Source organism: Pecten maximus, chromosome 16, assembly GCF_902652985.1.
Source record: "Pecten maximus chromosome 16, xPecMax1.1, whole genome shotgun sequence".
NCBI lineage: Eukaryota > Metazoa > Mollusca > Bivalvia > Pectinida > Pectinidae > Pecten > Pecten maximus.
Window position 1 is genome coordinate 35484787 of NC_047030.1, and position 22057 is coordinate 35506843.

General features: G+C 39.0%; 1 protein-coding gene across 1 annotated transcript in view; it reads left to right on the forward strand.

Annotated features, from left to right (window-relative positions):
• Positions 1 to 10545: 10545 nt before the first annotated feature.
• Positions 10546 to 22057, forward strand: part of LOC117344806 — a 37525-nt gene continuing 26013 nt past the window's right edge. The window contains exon 1 of the mRNA XM_033907632.1: positions 10546 to 10631. The gene's annotated coding sequence lies outside the window, so the exon portion shown is untranslated. The remainder of the gene's footprint in view (positions 10632 to 22057) is intronic.

The window sequence follows — 22057 nt, forward strand, 5'->3', positions numbered from 1 at the left end:
GTTCCAGTACATGTCAAGTACACCGTCCTTAAACAACCTTATACACTATTTCTTGGTAGTTCCAGTACATGTCAAGAACGCCGTCCTTAAAAACCTTATACACTATTTCTTGGCAGTTCCAGTACATGTCAAGTACACCGTCCTTAAACAACCTTATACACTATTTCTTGGTAGTTCCAGTACATGTCAAGTACACCGTCCTTAAACAACCTTATACACTATTTCTTGGTAGGTTCAGTACATGTCAAGTACACCGTCCTTAAACAACCTTATACACTATTTCTTGGTAGTTCCAGTACATGTCAAGTACGCCGTCCTTAATCAACCTTATACACTATTTCTTGGTAGTTCCAGTACATGTCAAGTACGCCGTCCTTAATCAACCTTATACACTATTTCTTGGTAGTTCCAGTACATGTCAAGTACGCCGTCCTTAATCAACCTTATACACTATTTCTTGGTAGTTCCAGTACATGTCAAGAACGCCGTCCTTAATCAACCTTATACACTATTTCTTGGCAGTTCCAGTACATGTCAAGTACGCCGTCCTTCATCAACCTTATACACTATTTCTTGGTAGGTCCAGTACATGTCAAGAACGCCGTCCTTAAAAAACCTTATACACTATTTCTTGGTAGTTCCAGTACATGTCAAGTACGCCGTCCTTAATCAACCTTATACACTATTTCTTGGTAGTTCCAGTACATGTCAAGAACGCCGTCCTTAATCAACCTTATACACTATTTCTTGGTAGTTCCAGTACATGTCAAGTACGCCGTCCTTAATCAACCTTATACACTATTTCTTGGTAGTTCCAGTACATGTCAAGAACGCCGTCCTTAAAAACCTTATACACTAATTCTTGGTAGTTCCAGTACATGTCAAGTACACCGTCCTTAAACAACCTTATACACTATTTCTTGGTAGGTTCAGTACATGTCAAGTACACCGTCCTTAAACAACCTAATACACTATTTCTTGGTAGGTTCAGTACATGTCAAGAACGCCGTCCTTAATCAACCTTATACACTATTTCTTGGTAGGTCCAGTACATGTCAAGTACGCCGTCCTTAAACAACCTTATACACTATTTCTTGGTAGTTCCAGTACATGTCAAGTACGCCGTCCTTAATCAACCTTATACACTATTGGTAGGTACAGTACATGTCAAGAATGCCGTCCTTAAACAACCTTATACACTATTTCTTGGTAGGTCCAGTACATGTCAAGAACACCATCCTTAAACAACTTTATACACTATTTCTTGGTAGTTCCAGTACATGTCAAGAACACCGTCCTTAAACAACCTTATACACTATTTCTTGGTAGTTCCAGTACATGTCAAGAACGCTGTCCTTAAACAACCTTATACACTATTTCTTGGTAGTTCCCTTCATTTTTTTGGATTGGAAAAGGTCACATGTCAAATATGGTGAAAAGTCTTTGAAAATCTTCAGTTTCTGCCTGTAGGTACATTTACCTCTGAGGGAAACCGATGAAGTTTACTTGTGCTAATGAACTTTGAACTATATTTAAGGTCAAAGGATCAATATGGACTAGGAATCACGTGACCTGTGGTACTCCTTTAAGGTTTCGTAAAATTTCCTGATATTAATGACTTGGCACTATTTTTATTATAACAGGGGCAAAATGTACTCGCAGCTGGCAAGGTTTGTCTTTAAGTTGCATAAGACAGAGTTTTAATAGCATGTCGGAGGGTGTATATGCTGTAGATCTTATACAAGAGAAACAGCTGAGATATAAATCTTTGAATGATGGAAGATTTAGTAGTCTTGCAATACCGGTTCTGTCAACATGAAAATAACTGGGAGATTAAGTGGTCTCTATACAGGTTCTGTCAACATAACTAGGAGATTAAGTGGTCTCTAAACACAGGTTCTGTCAACATTACTGGGAAGTGAAGTGGTCTCGCAATACAGGTTCTGTCAACATAACTGGGAGATTAAGTGGTCTCTATACACAGGTTCTGTCAACATTACTGGGAAGTGAAGTGGTTTCTAAATACAGGTTCTGTCAATATAACTAGGATATTAAGTGGTCTCTAAACACAGGTTCTGTCAACATTACTGGGAAGTGAAGTGGTTTCAATAAAGGTTCTGTTAACATAACTGGGAGATTAAGTGGTCTCGCGATACAGGTTCTGTCAAGATAACTTGGAGATTAAATGGTCTCTCAACACAGGTTCTGTCAACATAACTTGGAGATTAAGTGGTCTCTAAACACAGGTTCTGTCAGTATTACTTAGAGATAAAGTGGTCTCTAAACACAGATTCTGTCAAAATAACTGGGAGATTAAGTGGTCTCGCAATACAGGTTCTGTCAATATAACTGGGAGATTATGTGGTCTCTATATACAGGTTCTGTCAACATAACTAGGAGATTAAGTGGTCTCTCAACACAGGTTCTGTCAACATAACTGGGAGGTAAAGTTGTCTCTATATACAGGTTCTGTCAACATAACTGGGAGATTAAATGGTCTCTATACACAGGTTCTGTCAACATAACTGGGAGATTAAGTGGTCATCATAATACAGGTTCTGTCAACATAACTGAGATTAAGTGGTCTCTATATACAGGTTCTGTCAACATAACTGGGAGATTAAGTGGTCTCTATATACAGGTTCTGTCAACAAAACTGAGATTAAGTGGTCTCTCAACACAGGTTCTGTCAACACAGCTGAGAGAGTAAGTGGTCTCCAAACACAGGTTCTGTCACAATAACTGAGATTTAGTGGTCTCTCAACACAGGTTCTGTCAATATGATTGATATTAAGTGGTCTCTATATACAGGTTCTGTCTACGTTACTGGGAAGTGAAGTGGTCTCTAAAAACAGGTTCTGTCAACATAACTGGGAAGTGAAGTGGTCTCTCAATACAGGTTCTGTCAACATAACTAGGAGATTAAGTGGTTTCTAAACACAGGTTCTGTTAACATAACTGGGAGATAAAGTGGTTTCTCAATAGAGGTACTGTCAACATAACTAGGAGATTAAGTGGTCTCTAAATACAGGTTCTGTCAACATTACTGGGAAGTGAAGTCTCTCAATACAGGTTCTGTTAATATAACTGGGAGTAAAGTAGTCTCGCAATACAGGTTCTCTTAAAACAACTGGGAAGTGAAGTGGTCTCTAAATACAGGTTCTGTCAACATAATTAGGATATTAAGTGGTCTCTAAATACAGGTTCTGTCAACATTACTGGGAAGTGAAGTGGACTCTCAATACAGTTCTGTCAACATAACTAGGAGATTAAGTGATCTCTCAATACAGGTTCTGTCTACGTTACTGGGAAGTGAAGTGGTCTCTCAATACAGTTCTGTTAACATAACTAGGAGATTAAGTGGTCTCTCAACACAGGTTCTGTCAACATAACTTGGATATTAAGTGGTCTCTAAACACAGGTTCTGTCAGTATTACTTAGAGATTAAGTGGTCTCTAAACACAGATTCTGTCAAGATAACTGAGAGTTTAAATGGTCTCTATATACATGTTCTGTCAACATAACTGGGAGATTAAGTGGTCTCTATACACAGGTTCTGTCAACATAACTTGGAGATTAAGTGGTCATCATAATACAGGTTCTGTCAACATAACTGATATTAAGTGGTCTCTATCTACAGGTTCTGTCAACATAACTGGGAGATTAAGTGGTCTCTATATACAGGTTCTTTCAACATAACTGGGAGATTAAGTGGTCTCTATATACAGGTTCTTTCAACATAACTGAGAGTTTAAATGGTCTCTATATACAGGTTCTGTCAACATAACTGGGAGATTAAGTGGTCTCTATAAACAGGTTCTGTCAACATAACTGGGAAATTAAGTGGTCATCATAATACAGGTTCTGTCAACATAACTGAGATTAAGTGGTCTCTATACACAGGTTCTGTCACCATAACTGAGATTTAGTGGTCTCTCAACACAGGTTCTGTCACCATAACTGAGATTTAGTGGTCTCTATACATAGGTTCTGTCAACATAACTGGGAGATTAAGTGGTCTCTCAACACAGGTTCTGTCAACATAACTAGGAGATTAAGTGATCTCTCAATACAGGTTCTGTCTACGTTACTGGGAAGTGAAATGGTCTCGCAATACAGGTTCTGTTAACATAACTGGGAAGTGAAGTGGTCTCTCAATACAGGTTCTGTCAACATTACTGGGAAGTGAAGTGGTTTCTAAATACAGGTTCTGTCAATATAACTAGGATATTAAGTGGTCTCTAAACACAGGTTCTGTCAACATTACTGGGAAGTGAAGTGGTTTCAATAAAGGTTCTGTTAACATAACTGGGAGATTAAGTGGTCTCGCAATACAGGTTCTGTCAAGATAACTTGGAGATTAAATGGTCTCTCAACACAGGTTCTGTCAACATAACTTGGAGATTAAGTGGTCTCTAAACACAGGTTCTGTCAGTATTACTTAGAGATTAAGTGGTCTCTAAACACAGATTCTGTCAAAATAACTGGGAGATTAAGTGGTCTCGCAATACAGGTTCTGTCAATATAACTGGGAGATTATGTGGTCTCTATATACAGGTTCTGTCAACATAACTAGGAGATTAAGTTGTCTCTCAACACAGGTTCTGTCAACATAACTGGGAGGTAAAGTTGTCTCTATATACAGGTTCTGTCAACATAACTGGGAGATTAAATGGTCTCTATACACAGGTTCTGTCAACATAACTGGGAGATTAAGTGGTCATCATAATACAGGTTCTGTCAACATAACTGAGATTAAGTGGTCTCTATATACAGGTTCTGTCAACATAACTGGGAGATTAAGTGGTCTCTATATACAGGTTCTGTCAACAAAACTGAGATTAAGTGGTCTCTCAACACAGGTTCTGTCAACACAGCTGAGAGAGTAAGTGGTCTCCAAACACAGGTTCTGTCACAATAACTGAGATTTAGTGGTCTCTCTACACAGGTTCTGTCAATATGATTGATATTAAGTGGTTTCTATATACAGGTTCTGTCTACGTTACTGGGAAGTGAAGTGGTCTCTAAAAACAGGTTCTGTCAACATAACTGGGAAGTGAAGTGGTCTCTCAATACAGGTTCTGTCAACATAACTAGGAGATTAAGTGGTTTCTAAACACAGGTTCTGTTAACATAACTGGGAGATAAAGTGGTCTCTCAATAGAGGTACTGTCAACATAACTAGGAGATTAAGTGGTCTCTAAATACAGGTTCTGTCAACATTACTGGGAAGTGAAGTCTCTCAATACAGGTTCTGTTAATATAACTGGGAGTAAAGTAGTCTCGCAATACAGGTTCTCTTAAAACAACTGGGAAGTGAAGTGGTCTCTAAATACAGGTTCTGTCAACATAATTAGGATATTAAGTGGTCTCTAAATACAGGTTCTGTCAACATTACTGGGAAGTGAAGTGGACTCTCAATACAGTTCTGTCAACATAACTAGGAGATTAAGTGATCTCTCAATACAGGTTCTGTCTACGTTACTGGGAAGTGAAGTGGTTCTCTCAATACAGTTCTGTTAACATAACTAGGAGATTAAGTGGTCTCTCAACACAGGTTCTGTCAACATAACTTGGAGATTAAGTGGTCTCTAAACACAGGTTCTGTCAGTATTACTTAGAGATTAAGTGGTCTCTAAACACAGATTCTGTCAAGATAACTGAGAGTTTAAATGGTCTATATACATGTTCTGTCAACATAACTGGGAGATTAAGTGGTCTCTATACACAGGTTCTGTCAACATAACTTGGAGATTAAGTGGTCATCATAATACAGGTTCTGTCAACATAACTGATATTAAGTGGTCTCTATCTACAGGTTCTGTCAACATAACTGGGAGATTAAGTGGTCTCTATATACAGGTTCTTTCAACATAACTGGGAGATTAAGTGGTCTCTATATACAGGTTCTTTCAACATAACTGAGAGTTTAAATGGTCTCTATATACAGGTTCTGTCAACATAACTGGGAGATTAAGTGGTCTCTATAAACAGGTTCTGTCAACATAACTGGGAAATTAAGTGGTCATCATAATACAGGTTCTGTCAACATAACTGAGATTAAGTGGTCTCTATACACAGGTTCTGTCACCATAACTGAGATTTAGTGGTCTCTCAACACAGGTTCTGTCACCATAACTGAGATTTAGTGGTCTCTATACATAGGTTCTGTCAACATAACTGGGAGATTAAGTGGTCTCTCAACACAGGTTCTGTCAACATAACTAGGAGATTAAGTGATCTCTCAATACAGGTTCTATCTACGTTACTGGGAAGTGAAATGGTCTCGCAATACAGGTTCTGTTAACATAACTGGGAAGTGAAGTGGTCTCTCAATACAGGTTCTGTCAACATAACTGGGAGATAAAATGGTTACTAAACACATGTTCTCAAGATAACTGGGAGATAAAGTTGTCCCCCAACACAGTTCTGTTAATATAGCTGGGATATTAAGTGGTCTCTATATACAGGTTCTATCAACATAACTGGGAGATTAAGTGATCTCTAAACACAGGTTCTGCAAACATAACTGGGAGATTAAGTGGTTTCCAAACACAGGTTCTGTCAATATTACTGGAAGATTATGTGGTTTCTATATACAGGTTCTGTCAACATAACTGGGAGATTAAGTGGTCTCTATATACAGGTTCTGTCAACATAACTGGGAGTTTAAATGGTCTCTATATACAGGTTCTGTCAACATAACTGGGAGATTAAGTGGTCTCTATATACAGGTTCTGTCAACATAAATGGGAGATTAAGTGGTTTCTATAAACAGGTTCTGTCAACATAACTGGGAGATTAAGTGTTCATCATAATACAGGTTCTGTCAACATAACTGAGATTAAGTGGTCTCCAAACACAGGTTCTGTCAATATTACTGGGAGATTAAGTGGTCTCTATACACAGGTTCTGTCACCATAACTGAGTTTAAGTGGTCTCTATATACAGGTTCTGTCAACATAACTGGGAGATTAAGTGGTCTCTATACACAGGTTCTGTCACCATAACTGAGTTTTAGTGGTCTCTCAACACAGGTTCTGTCAATATGATCGATATTAAGTGGTCTCTATATACAGGTTCTGTCTACGTTACTGGAAAGTGAAGTGGTCTCTAAACACAGGTTCTGTCAACATAATTGGGAAGTGAAATGGTCTCCCAATACAGGTTCTGTCAACATAACTAGGAGATTAAGTGGTTTCTAAACACAGGTTCTGTTAACATAACTGGGAGATAAAGTGGTCTCTCAATAGAGGTACTGTCAACATAACTAGGAGATTAAGTGGTCTCTAAATACAGGTTCTGTCAACATTACTGGGAAGTGTCAAAAGTCTCTCAATACAGGTTCTGTTAATATAACTGGGAGTAAAGTAGTCTCGCAATACAGGTTCTCTTAAAACAACTGGGAAGTGAAGTGGTCTCTAAATACAGGTTCTGTCAACATAACTAGGAGATTAAGTGGTCTCTAAATACAGGTTCTGTCAACATTACTGGGAAGTGAAGTGGTCTCTCAATACAGTTCTGTCAACATAACTAGGAGATTAAGTGATCTCTCAATACAGGTTCTGTCTACGTTACTGGGAAGTGAAGTGGTCTCTCAATACAGTTCTGTTAACATAACTAGGAGATTAAGTGGTCTCTCAACACAGGTTCTGTCAACATAACTTGGAGATTAAGTGGTCTCTAAACACAGGTTCTGTCAGTATTACTTAGAGATTAAGTGGTCTCTAAACACAGATTCTGTCAAGATAACTGAGAGTTTAAATGGTCTCTATATACAGGTTCTGTCAACATAACTGGGAGGTAAAGTGGTCTCTATATACAGGTTCTGTCAACATAACTGATAGTTTAAATGGTCTTTATATACAGGTTCTGTCAACATAACTGGGAGATTAAGTGGTCTCTATACACAGGTTCTGTCAACATAACTTGGAGATTAAGTGGTCATCATAATACAGGTTCTGTCAACATAACTGTTATTAAGTGGTCTCTATATACAGGTTCTGTCAACATAACTGGGAGATTAAGTGGTCTCTATATACAGGTTCTGTCAACATAACTGGGATATTAAGTGGTCTCTATATACAGGTTCTGTCAATATAACTGAGTTTAAATGGTCTCTATATACAGGTTCTGTCAACATAACTGGGATATTAAGTGGTCTCTATATACAGGTTCTGTCAATATAACTGAGAATTTAAATGGTCTCTATATACAGGTTCTGTCAACATAACTGGGAGATTAAGTGGTCTCTATAAACAGGTTATGTCAACATAACTGGGAAATTAAGTGGTCATCATAATACAGGTTCTGTCAACATAACTGAGATTAAGTGGTCTCCATATACAGGTTCTGTCAACATAACTTGGAGATTAAGTGGTCTCTAAACACAGGTTCTGTCAGTATTACTTAGAGATTAAGTGGTCTCTAAACACAGATTCTGTCAAGATAACTGAGAGTTTAAATGGTCTCTATATACAGGTTCTGTCAACATAACTGGGAGGTAAAGTGGTCTCTATATACAGGTTCTGTCAACATAACTGATAGTTTAAATGGTCTTTATATACAGGTTCTGTCAACATAACTGGGAGATTAAGTGGTCTCTATACACAGGTTCTGTCAACATAACTTGGAGATTAAGTGGTCATCATAATACAGGTTCTGTCAACATAACTGGGAGATTAAGTGGTCTCTATATACAGGTTCTGTCAACATAACTGGGATATTAAGTGGTCTCTATATACAGGTTCTGTCAACATAACTGGGATATTAAGTGGTCTCTATATACAGGTTCTGTCAATATAACTGAGAGTTTAAATGGTCTCTATATACAGGTTCTGTCAACATAACTGGGATATTAAGTGGTCTCTATATACAGGTTCTGTCAATATAACTGAGAATTTAAATGGTCTCTATATACAGGTTCTGTCAACATAACTGGGAGATTAAGTGGTCTCTATAAACAGGTTATGTCAACATAACTGGGAAATTAAGTGGTCATCATAATACAGGTTCTGTCAACATAACTGAGATTAAGTGGTCTCCATATACAGGTTCTGTCAACATAACTGGGAGATTAAGTGGTCTCTATACACAGGTTCTGTCACCATAACTGAGATTTAGTGGTCTCTCAACACAGGTTCTGTCACCATAACTGAGATTTAGTGGTTTCTATACATATGTTCTGTCAACATAACTGGGAGATTAAGTGGTCGCTCAACACAGGTTCTGTCAACATAACTGAGATTTAGTGGTCTCTCAACACAGGTTCTGTCAATATGATCGATATTAAGTGGTCTCTATATACAGGTTCTGTCTACGTTACTGGGAAGTGAAGTGGTCTCTAAACACAGGTTCTGCCAACATAACTGGGAAGTGAAGTGGTCTCTCAATACAGGTTCTGTCAACATAACTAGGAGATTAAGTGGTTTCTAAACACAGGTTCTGTTAAGATAACTGGGAGATTAAGTGGTCTCTCAATACAGGTTCTGTTAACATAACTGGGATATTAAGTGGTCTCTAAATACAGGTTCTGTCAACATTACTGGGAAGTGAAGTCGTCTTTCAATACAGGTTCTGTTAATATAACTGGGAGTAGAGTAGTCTCGCAATAGAGGTTCTCATAACATAACTAGGAGATTAAGTGGTCTCTCAACACAGGTTCTGTCAACATAACTGGGAGATAAAATGGTTACTAAACAAATGTTCTCTCAAGATAACTGGGAGATTAAGTGGTCTCTCAACACTGGTTCTGTTAACATAACTGGGAGATAAAGTGGTCTCTAAACACAGGTTCTGTCAACATTACTGGGAGATAAAATGGTTACTAAACAAATGTTCTCTCAATATAACTGGGAGATTAAGTGGTCTCTCAACACTGGTTCTGTTAACATAACTGGGAGGTAAAGTGGTCTCTATATACAGGTTCTGTCAATATAACTGAGATTAAGTGGTCTCTTTATACAGGTTCTGTTAACATAACTGGGAAGTGAAGTGGTCTCTCAATACAGGTTCTGTCAACATCACTGGGAGATTAAGTGGTCTCTCAATACAGGTTCTATCAACATAACTGGGAGATTAAGTGGTCTCTCAATACAAAGTCTGTATCTGTATCTGGATTAAGATATCTCTATTTTAAATAGATATATATTAGTTGTTCATCTATAAAATAGAAATATATTTGTTTTCTTTTAAATAAATAAATATATGTTTTAAATATAGATATCTATCTTTAAATTACCGAAATCTTAATTAGATAGTTAAAAACACAAACTGCTTGTTATAGTTTTAATATTAGTATTGCTTCAGTCAACATAGCAATAACTGAGATTAGTTTAACTTTACGTCATAGGCTGGAAAAAAATATTGGGAAAACAGTAGGAAAAGAAATACTTCATTGTTGGGGAAAAAAAATGAAAAAAAATAATCTTATCTGAAAATTGTCTTCCTTAGTTTGGTCACCCTAGTTCTGTAGCTCACCGCTAGGGGCGCATGCTAATATCATCCGGGCTCTTCGTTCTTATCAGTCATATGATCCACTCGAGTGTCATATGATCAGGTGACAGCGAGGCTGGGAGTGGTTGTTGGTTTGTCGCATGAAGAGTCAAGACTGAAGTTGAATTCATCACCAGGTAAAAACCAGATAATGTATTTTTTCATTGAAATATTTGATGGAATGAAGCATGATTAGTTTAGTAAATGTTTGTCTCGGTGCCAATTAATGTTAAGTCACAAAGTGGGTTCGGTTTATCCGAAACGAAATTAGCTGACAACTCAGTAGCCAAAAATCAGAAAATTGGATACTTTTTAATGGAAATCGTTTCATTTCTACCAAGTTGATGAAGTATCAATTCCTTTTCTGCAAAGAACATTATATCCATTTCAACTTTCATTTGTGTACTTTTCTTTCGTATTAGGAAATACGTGTTTCTATTTATAGACTTGCAGTAACAGTCAGGGAATTCCCCTTGACTTCAAAAAAGAGTTTTTACCTGCCAGGACGTAGTCCGAGAGAGGTATAGTCATGGGCCGCATTTTTTTTGGCAAAGTTTGTCTTTCGCCAACGATTTGAGCTTTCTAAGTACCTACAGAGAACAATTGATGAAATACAAAGCTAGATCTATTATGCTAATCTTGAGTTGAGAAGTTTGTCGTGACATTAATTCCATAGTTGTCAACCATCCCGGATTACGCGGGAAGTGCCCGGAAAATCATTAAAATTTCCCCTAAATCCCGATTTGGTACACTTCCCGAATCGGGGTTAAATTTCTCCCGGATTTGCGCAGTCTTCCCTCATAAAACCCCGGAAATCTCAGACACTTTGACCCTAAACTGATTATGTAAACAAAACACCCCCACCACCTGTGTAGTCTGCCCTGGCCTGGGGCTTGGTGAGAGAGGGGAGTCGGTCACCGGTCACCATGCATGCGTGCCTGCCGACTGGTGTATACATTATAACCCATGTGGCTTCATTTGACATGGTCAGTTAATTTTGTGATTACAACTAGGATACATCACTTCAAGAACAAACACTGATACTATCTGTCAACCAGATTTACTCACATGAAAGCCAATAATGCCTTTCTTAATCGTAGCTGTCAGTACCAGCGTTTGTATTGCCGCCATCTTTAATTGGTCAATACTAATATAAAGTCGTAAACTGCCACAAAAATCCGGATTTCAATTTGGGTCAGAAAAAAATAAAAAGACTTTTTAAGAAGTTTGTTTTTATTGTCATAATAGAACTACTAGTAAAACAAAAATGAAATATTTCAGAACAAAATAATAAAAAAAAAAAAATTCAGGAGATAAGTAGTTGCTTTGTATACTGGTTGCAAATTTCAAGTGACTACATCATTAATAATATAATTCACTAAATACAGTTTTTAAATGAATTAATCACTTTTTTTTATATTTTTTTTTTTTTAATTATTATTATTCTTTAAAATTGACCATTGTTGTCAAATTTAAATATCAAAATGTATAGCCCGTGGTAATTTACACCTGCGCAAGCCCATGAGGAACATCACCTAAAGTAACAAAAATGTCGCGTTTTTTTCACGCACTTTCTCCCTCATTTTGGATGTGGAATGAGGGAGATCTCCCTCATTGGAGGTTTCAGAGGTTGACATGTATGTAATTCATTAGCGAGTAATTAGGTAAAACTTTTATTTGTGTTACTATAAATGAGCATTACTCTACACAGGGCATCCAGTTCACCCTTGACTTTTAGCAATTTCAGAAGTCAAATCACTATTTCTGAGGAATCTGTAGGGTCAAAACATGTCAAATTAGAACGAATATTCATACCCTGCCTACACTGCTCTCCGGCAGGGTATGAAGTCCCTCCCATTGCCGATAGTGTAGCAAGCCCCGATGTGATTCACATCGGGCAGTATTTAGCTGTGGTTAAAATTTTCTCAGATAAAAACAGATGTAAATTGATGATTCTGGTATCTATTATCAATATTCAAATCACAAACCTGCACATTACGTCAATTGTTTAACAATAAATAGTAAAATCTAAAACGAGCAAGACACACGGATCTATCAGTTCAAATATACCGCCATCTTTGATACAAGTGTAAAGGTCAATTTCCTTATAAGGAAATCAAAATAAATTGATGCTAATGAGATTTTCCGTGTGATTTCAACAGAAAAACAGATTCAGAGTTATATACCTTGGTTAGGAAGGTCAATTCTCAATTCATTCTGAAATTATTAAATTAAGCAAAGTAAGATACGCTTTCCTCACAAGAGTTACAAAACAGTGGTTAAATATCTCTGATATTGTATTTAGTTATCGTAGTAGCTTCATCCATATATATGGATCATGGGTTCCATATTTGGGTTAGAATCCTCGCGAGAGTTCTTCGAGAAGTATCATGGTGGATCACAGAGACAACTCCGAGCAGTATGATATCGGAATATGCGAATTAAAGATTTCTAGATTAGACAGTAGACTAATACATTGCAAAATTGTATTAGAAATGTTTAATTATACGAACTCCTATTACTCCAAAGTTAAACGATATCCGCTATTTGTAGCATTTTCGAGGTTCACCGTTTCTGCTACATTACAACCAATGGGAGGGAATCGTAACTCTGACGACGACCATCTGTCAGAAATTGTCCGTCCGTCGTCCAGAGCTAAGTTATCGCAGCTAATGTCAAATAGACATGTCCCTTTCAAACCTAAGAGTCGGCTCTTAATTTGGGGAGTCAAAAATATACTCTCTGCTACATATAAACTATGTAGAGAAGGTATCACTGCTAGGGGCCCACAGGCGGGGTATGCTATTGAGGAACAGGTCCCCTGTATTATAAACCTCTCTATGGGCCCACAGGCGGGGTATATGCTATTGAGGAACAGGTCCTCTGTATTATAAACCTCTCTAGGGGCCCACAGGCGGGGTATATGCTATTGAGGAACAGGTCCCCTGTATTATAAACCTCTCTAGGGGCCCACAGGCGGGGTATGCTATTGAGGAACAGGTCCCCTGTATTATAAACCTCTATGGGCCCACAGGCGGGGTATATGCTATTGAGGAACAGGTCCTCTGTATTATAAACCTCTCTAGGGGCCCACAGGCGGGGTATATGCTATTGAGGAACAGGTCCCCTGTATTATAAACCTCTCTAGGGGCCCACAGGCGGGGTATGCTATTGAGGAACAGGTCCTCTGTATTATAAACCTCTGTGGTCACACGCACTCGAAAGTGTGGAGTCATGATTTAATTTGTCCCTCATTAATTTTGTCAGTTTCCATGTGCGAACAACCATTCATAAAGCCTAACAGGGATAACACGTTGATCTGTAAAGCACTCATGCTTTCATTATCTATCATAATACGTGTATAATAATATTTTTATATATTATATCGGACACTAAACTTTTGATATAAAGTCTATATGTGTTATGTACAGCCATCACAAGGACATTGTTTACTTTTAATTATATATATATACAGTTGTATATATAATTTGTCAAATAGTAATAACGACAATACATACAAGTAAACTGTCAAATTTTTCGAGGCAATCTGTGCCCTTTATCAAGATACAAGTAAATTATAAACGATCACATATAGACACAGAACATAAAACAGTTCCACAAACTTAGTAGATAAGCCACGAACAATATCGTAATGTTTATGAAGATGATCCCCTCTGTCGATAAATAATTCACAGAAGGCCTGATTGTGATTAATTAGAAAACGTCTTATATATAAATAATTCTAACACGATTCGTTTGCAACGCATGTTTTGATTGGTTGCGGACCGACTTCACATAACGGTTGAGCCCGTAGAAACACATCAACTTTGACTTTGTTGAAATGCACATGTCGTTATGCATACTGCGTAAATCCAAATTTGTCTTTAAATCTTCGGAAACAGGACTTTCACAACTATCCAAATACACCGCTTCGTCAACATACAGACCGAACTCTCGCCAGTATGGGCTTGGCCAATTGACCGACTTTGATAGCTTCTCTCTGATTGGTCAATCTGCCACAGTATGACACGTCACTAGCGGAGGTCACAGAGTACTTAACAGCGTACTTGTAGCGCTGTAAAACAATGTTTCTAAATATATGCGATAGTAAAAACCTAACGGTCTCGAGTTCAAACCAAATTTCATGTTCTAATCGCCAGTATAGCCACTCAAAACAACATACTATCCCCTAAATATATAAACATTTCTGTCGGTAACAGGCTGTTTAATGTTCATTGTCAGGGATGCATTGATACATATATAAAACAATTACTTAGAAACACGAGTGGCGAAGGTATATATACATGTATATATATTTCTAATAAGAGAAACACTTTGTGCGCCATTTATATAAATCCCGAGGGTCTTTCCCCACCCCCAGGGACTTAGTTACTTTGTTATTAGCTCACCTAGTTACTTTGTTATTAGCTCACCTGGTCCGAAGGACCAAGGTGAGCTTATGCCATACCGTGGCGTCCGTCGTCCGTCCGTCGTCTGTCGTCCGTCCGTCCGTCAACAATTGACTTCTTCTTCATAACCACTGATCAGAATTTGACCAAATTTGGTCAGAAGCATCCCTATGGGTAGGGGACTCAAAATTGTACAAATGATGGGGCTGACCCCCCAGGGGTCTGAGGGGCGGGGCCAAAAGGGGTCATTTTGGCTACATTGATATAAACGACTTCTTCTCTGAAACCGAGCAAAGGATATTGCTCCTATTTGTCTGGAAGTAGCACTATGGGGTGGGGATTCAAAATTGTACAAATGGTGGTGCTGACCCCCAGGGGCCTGAGGGGCGGGGCCAAAAGGGGTCAATTTGGCTATATTGATATAAACGACTTCTTCTCTGAAACCGAGCAAAGGATATTGCTCCTATTTGTCTGGAAGCATCACTATGGAGTGGGGACTCAAAATTGTACAAATGGTGGTGCTGACCCCCTAGGGGCCTGAGGGGCGAGGCAAAAATGGGTCAATATAGCTATATTGATGATACCGACTTCTTCTCTGAAACCGAGCAATGGATATCACTCATATTTGCCTGGTAGCATAACTTTGGGGTGGGGATTCAAAATTGTACAAATGATGGGGCTGACCCCCAGGGGCCGGAAGGGCGGGGCCAAATGTGGTCATTTGGGCTATATTTATAAAAACAACTTCTTCTCTGAAACCGAACAAACGATATTGCTCATATTTGCCTGGTAGCAACACTATGAGGTGGGGATTCAAAATTGTACAAATGATCGGGCTGACCCCCAGGGGCTGGAAGGGCGGGGCCAAATGTGGTCATTTGGGCTATATTTATAAAAACAACTTCTCTGAAACCGAACAAACGACATTGCTCATATTTGCCTGGTAGCAACACTATGGGGTGGGGATTCAAAATTGTACAAATGGTGTGGCTGACCCCCGGGGGGGCCTGAGGGGCGGGGCCAAGAGGGGTCAATTTGGCTAAATTGATATGAACAACTTCTCATCTGAAACTAAGCAATATATATTGCTCAATTTTGACTGTGAGAATCCCTTTGGGGTAGGGTTTCAAAATTGTACAAATGGTGGGGTCTACCTCCCTGGGGGCTGTGGGGCGGGACCAAAAGGGGTCAATTCGGCTAAATTGATATTAACAACTTCTTCTCTGAAACTAAGCAATGGATATCACTCATATTTGCCTGGTAGCAACCCCCTAGAGTAGGGATTCAAAATTGTACAAATGACAGGACTGACCCCCAAGGGGCGTCAAAAGGGGTCAAAAGGGGTCAAAAGGGGTCAATTTGGCTGTATTGATATAAGCGACTTCTTCTCTGAAACGGAGCAAAGGATATTGCTCCTATTTGCCTGAAAGCAATCACTATGGGGTGGGGATTCAAAGTTGTACAAATGGTGGTTCTGACCCCCTAGGGGCCTGAGAGGCGAGGCAAAAATGGGTCAATATAGCTATATTGATATTAACGACTTCTTCTCTGAAACTAAGCAATGGATATCACTCATCTTTGCCTGGTAGCAACCCCCTAGGGTAGGGATTAAAAATTGTACAAATGACAGGGCTGACCCCAGAGGACCTAAGAGGCGGGGCCAAAAGGGGTTATTTTGGCAAAATTGATATAAACAACTTTTTCTCTGAAAATAAGCAATGGATATCTTTAATATGTGACTGGTAGCATTCACTTTGGTTAAGGATTCAAAATTGTACAAATGATGGGGCCAACCCCCTGGAGGCTGAGGGGCTGGGCCAAAAGGGGTCAATTTGGCTAAATTGATATGAACAACTTCTCTGAAACAGCTCATATTTGACTATTAGCATCCTATTGGGGTAGGGATTCAAAATTGTATAAAGGAAGGAGCTGACCCCCAGGGGGCAGAGGGCAGGGTCAAAAGGGGCCAATTGGTCTAAACAAGATCTTCTCTGAAACTAAGCAATGGATATCACTCACATTTGTGTGGTAGCATCCCTATAGGGTCGCGCCAAAAGTCAATTTCATTTCATGGATTAATGTACCTTTTGGCATTTTTAGCCCACCATCATCAGATGGTGGGCTATTCAAATCGCCCTGCGTCCGTGGTCCGTCGTCCGTCCGTCCGTCCGTCCGTCCCTCCGTCCGTAAACAATTCTTGTTATCGCTATTTCTGAGAAAGTGCTGATGGGATCTTTCTCAAATTTCATATGTAGGTTCCCCTTGGTGCCTAGTTGTGCATATTGCATTTTGGGACCGATCGGAAAACAACATGGCCGACAGGCAGCCATCTTGGATTTTGACAATTGAAGTTTGTTATCTCTATTTCTCAGAAAGTATTGAAGGGATCTTTCTCAAATTTCATATGTAGGTTCCCCTTGGTGCCTAGTTGTGCATATTGCATTTTGGGACCAATCGGAAAACAACATGGCCGACAGGCAGCCATCTTGGATTTTGTCAATTGAAGTTTGTTATCTCTATTTCTGAGAAAGTATTGAAGGGATCTTTCTCAAATTTCATATGTAGGTTCCTCTTGGTACCTTGTTATGCATATTGCATTTTGGGACCGATCAGAAAACAACATGGCCGACAGGCAGCCATCTTGGATTTTGACAATTGAAGTTTGTTATCTCTATTTCTGAGAAAGTATTGAAGGGATCTTTCTCAAATTTCATATGTAGGTTCCTCTTGGTGCCTAGATATGCATATTGCATTTTGGGACCGATCAGAAAACAACATGGCCGACAGGCAGCCATCTTGGATTTTGACAATTGGAGTTTGTTATCTCTATTTCTGAGGAAGTACTGAAGGGATCTTTCTCAAATTTCATATGTAGGTTCCCTTTGATGCCTAGTTATGCATATTTCATTTTGGGACCAATCGGAAAACAACATGGCCGACAGGCAGCCATCTTGGATTTTGACAATTGGAGTTTGTTAACGCTATTTCTGAGGAAGTACTGAAGGGATCTTTCTCAAATTTTATATGTAGGTTCCCTTTGGTGCCTAGTTATTCATATTGCATTTTGGGACCAATCGGAAAACAAAATGGCCGACAGGCAGCCATCTTGGATTTTGACAATTGAAGTTTGTTATCGCTATTTCTGTGAAAGTACTGAAGGGATCTTTCTCAAATTTCATATGCAGGTTCCTCTTTGTGCCTGGTTATGCATATTGCATTTTGAGACTAATCAGAAAACAACATGGCTGACAGGCAGCCATCTTGGATTCTGACAATTAAAGTTTGTTATCGCTATTTCTGTGAAAGTAATGAAGGGATCTTTCTGAAATTTCATATGCAGGTTCCCCTCAGTGCCTAGTTATGCATATTGCATTTTGAGACCAATCAGAAAACAACATGGCTGACAGGCAGCCATCTTGGATTTTGACAATTGAAGTTTGTTATCGCTATTTCTCAGAAAGTGATGAAGGGATCTTTCTAAAATTTCATATGCATGTTCCCGTCGGTGCCTAGTTATGCATATTGCATTTTGAGACTAATCAGAAAACAACATGGCCGACAGGCAGCCATCTTGGATTTTGACAATTGAAGTTTGTTATCGCTATTTCTCAGAAAGTGATGAAGGGATCTTTTTAAAATTTCATATGTAGGTTCCCCTCAGTGCCTAGTTATGCATATTGCATTTTGAGACTAATCAGAAAACAACATGGCCGACAGGCAGCCATTTCGGATTTTGACAATTGAAGTTTGTTATCGCTATTTCTGTGAAAGTACTGAAGGGATCTTTTTAGCCCACCATCATCAGATGGTGGGCTATTCAAATCGCCCTGCGTCCGTGGTCCGTCGTCCGTCCGTCCGTCCGTCCCTCCGTCCGTCCGTCCGTCCGTCCGTAAACAATTCTTGTTATCGCTAATCCTCAGAAAGTACTGAAGGGATCTTTCTCAAATTTCATATGTAGGTTCCCCTTGGTGCCTAGTTATGCATATTCCATTTTGGGACCGATCGGAAAACAACATGGCCGACAGGCAGCCATCTTGGATTTTGACCATTGAAGTTTGTTATCGCTATTTCTGAGAAAGTACTGAAGGGATCTTTCTCAAATTTCATATGTAGGTTCCCCTTGGTGCGTAGTTATGCATATTGCATTTTGGGACCGATCGGAAAACAACATGGCCGACAGGCAGCCATCTTGGATTTTGACCATTGAAGTTTGTTATCGCTATTTCTGAGAAAGTACCAAAGGGATCTTTCTCCAATTTCATATGTAGGTTCCCCTTGGTGCCTAGTTATGCATATTGCATTTTGGGCCCGATCGCAAAACAACATGGCCGACAGGCAGCCATCTTGGATTTTGACCATTGAAGTTTGTTATCGCTATTTCTGAGAAAGTACTGAAGGGATCTTTCTCAAATTTCATATGTAGGTTCCCCTTGGTTCGTAGTTATGCATATTGCATTTTGGGACCGATCGGAAAACAACATGGCCGACAGGCAGCCATCTTGGATTTTGACCATTGAAGTTTGTTATCGCTATTTCTGAGAAAGTACCGAAGGGATCTTTCTCCAATTTCATATGTAGGTTCCCCTTGGTGCCTAGTTATGCATATTGCATTTTGGGCCCGATCGGAAAACAACATGGCCGACAGGCAGCCATCTTGGATTTTGACCATTGAAGTTTGTTATCGCTATTTCTGAGAAAGTACTGAAAGGATCTTTCTCAAATTTCATATGTAGGTTCCCCTTGGTGCCTAGTTATGCATATTGCATTTTGGGATTGATCGGAATACAACATGGCCGACAGGCAGCCATCTTGGATTTTGACCATTGAAGTTTGTTATCGCTATTTCTGAGAAAGTACTGAAGGGATCTTTCTCAAATTTCATATGTAGGTTCCTCTTGGTGCCTTGTTATGCATATTGCATTTTGAGACCAATCTGAAAACAACATGGCCGACAGGTAGCCATCTTGGATTTTGACAATTGAAGTTTGTTATCGCTATTTCTGAGAAAGTACTGAAGGGATCTTTCTCAAATTTCATATGTAGGTTTCCCTTGGTGCCTAGTTATGTATATTGCATTTTGAGACCAATAGGAAAACAACATGGCCGACAGGCAGCCATCTTGGATTTTGGCAATTGAAGTTTGTTATCGCTATTTCTGAGAAAGAACTGAAGGGATCTTTCTCAAATTTCATATGTAGGTTTCCATTGGTGCCTAGTTATGCATATTGCATTTTGAGACCAATCAGAAAACAACATGGCCGACAGGCAGCCATCTTGGATTTTGACAATTGAAGTTTGTTATCGCTATTTCTGAGAAAGTACTGAAGGGATCTTTCTCAAATTTCATATGTAGGTTTCCCTTGGTGCCTAGTTATGCATATTGCATTTTGAGACCTATCAGAAAACAACATGGCCGACAGGCAGCCATCTTGGATTTTGACAATTGAAGTTTGTTATCGCTATTTCTCAGAAAGTGCTGAAGGGATCTTTCTCAAATTTCATATATAGGTTCCCCTTGGTGCCTAGTTATGCATATTACATTTTAAGACCTATCAGAAAACAACATGGCCGACAGGCAGCCATCTTAGATTTTGACAATTGAAGTTTGTTATCGCTATTTCTCAGAAAGGAATGAAGGGATCTTTCTCAAATTTCATATTTAGGTTCCCCTCGGTGCCTAGTTATGCATATTGCATTTTGAGACTAATCGTAAAACAACATGGCCGACAGGCAGCCATCTTAGATTTTGACAATTGAAACTTATTATCGCTATTTTTCAGAAAGTACTGAAGGGATCTTTCTCAAACATTTTTATAAGTTCCCCTTGGTCTGTAGTTCTGCATATTGCATCTTGGGACCAATAGGAAAACAACATGGCCGACAGGCAGCCATCTTGTATTTTGACAATTGAAGTTTGTTATCGCTATTTTACAGAAGGTACCGAAGGGATCTTTCTCAAATTTCATATGTAGGTTCCCCATGGTCCCTGGTGTTGCATTTTGGGACCAATCCAAAAACAACAGACAGCCACTATTGCTAAATCTTAAATTTTATATATAGGTTCCCCTTGTTTGAAAAGTACTAGAGGGCTGTTTCTGAATTAACACAGATTAGTAAGACTTAGAGGAAGGGAAAAGTAGAGAAAAGATCAATCTGACATGGAACCTATAAAGATCATTCAATGGTGGGCGCCAAGATCCCTCTGGGATCTCTTGTTCAAATTTCATATGTAGGTTCCCCTCAGTGCCTAGTTTTGCATATTGGGACCAATACGAAAACAACATGGCCGACAGACAGCCATTATAGCTAAATCTTAAATTCTGTATATAGGTTCCCCTTGTTTGAAAAGTACTAGAGGGCTGTTTCTGAATTTACACAGATAAGTAAGACTTAGAGGAAGGGAAAAGTAGGGAAAAGATCAATCTGACATGGAACCTATAAAGATCATTCCATGGTGGGCGCCAAGATCCCTCTGGGATCTCTTGTTAGTATTAAAATAAAACCAATGTACATGTACCCATATAAAATGCTTATGATATATATTGACATAGCAATACCAGCGACAAATATGCTTAAGCATCATTCTTGTTTCATATCTCATGAAACCAGGTGAGCGATACAGGCCCTCTGGGCCTCTTGTAGTTTTGAAGCCTTTGAGATCCCCACCCCATAACCGTATATAGCACTGTTGGGCATAAAGAGATACACACAATCATGATGTGATAATAGGCCCTGGGGTCTTTCCTCACCCCAAGGGACCTAGTTTCATTAAACACAATATTATTAAAACAATCCCTGGAATCTTTTCACATCCCTAGGGAGTCAGGACTTTGTTTCTGGGCTTTATTATTCAATTGCCCTGCGTCCGTGGTCTGTCCGTCCCTCCATCCGTCCATAAAGAATTCTTGTTATCGCTATTTCTCAGAAAGTACTGAAGGGATTTTTCTCAAATTTCATATGTATGTTACCCTTGGTATGTAGTTATGCATAATGCATTTTGGGACCAATACAAAAAAACATGGCCGACGGGCAGTCATCTTGAATTTTGACAATTGAAGTTTGTTATTGCTATTTTTGAGAAAGTACTGAAGAGATCCTTCTCAAATTTCATGTGTAGGTTGCACTTGGTCCCTAGTTTTGCATATTGCATTTTG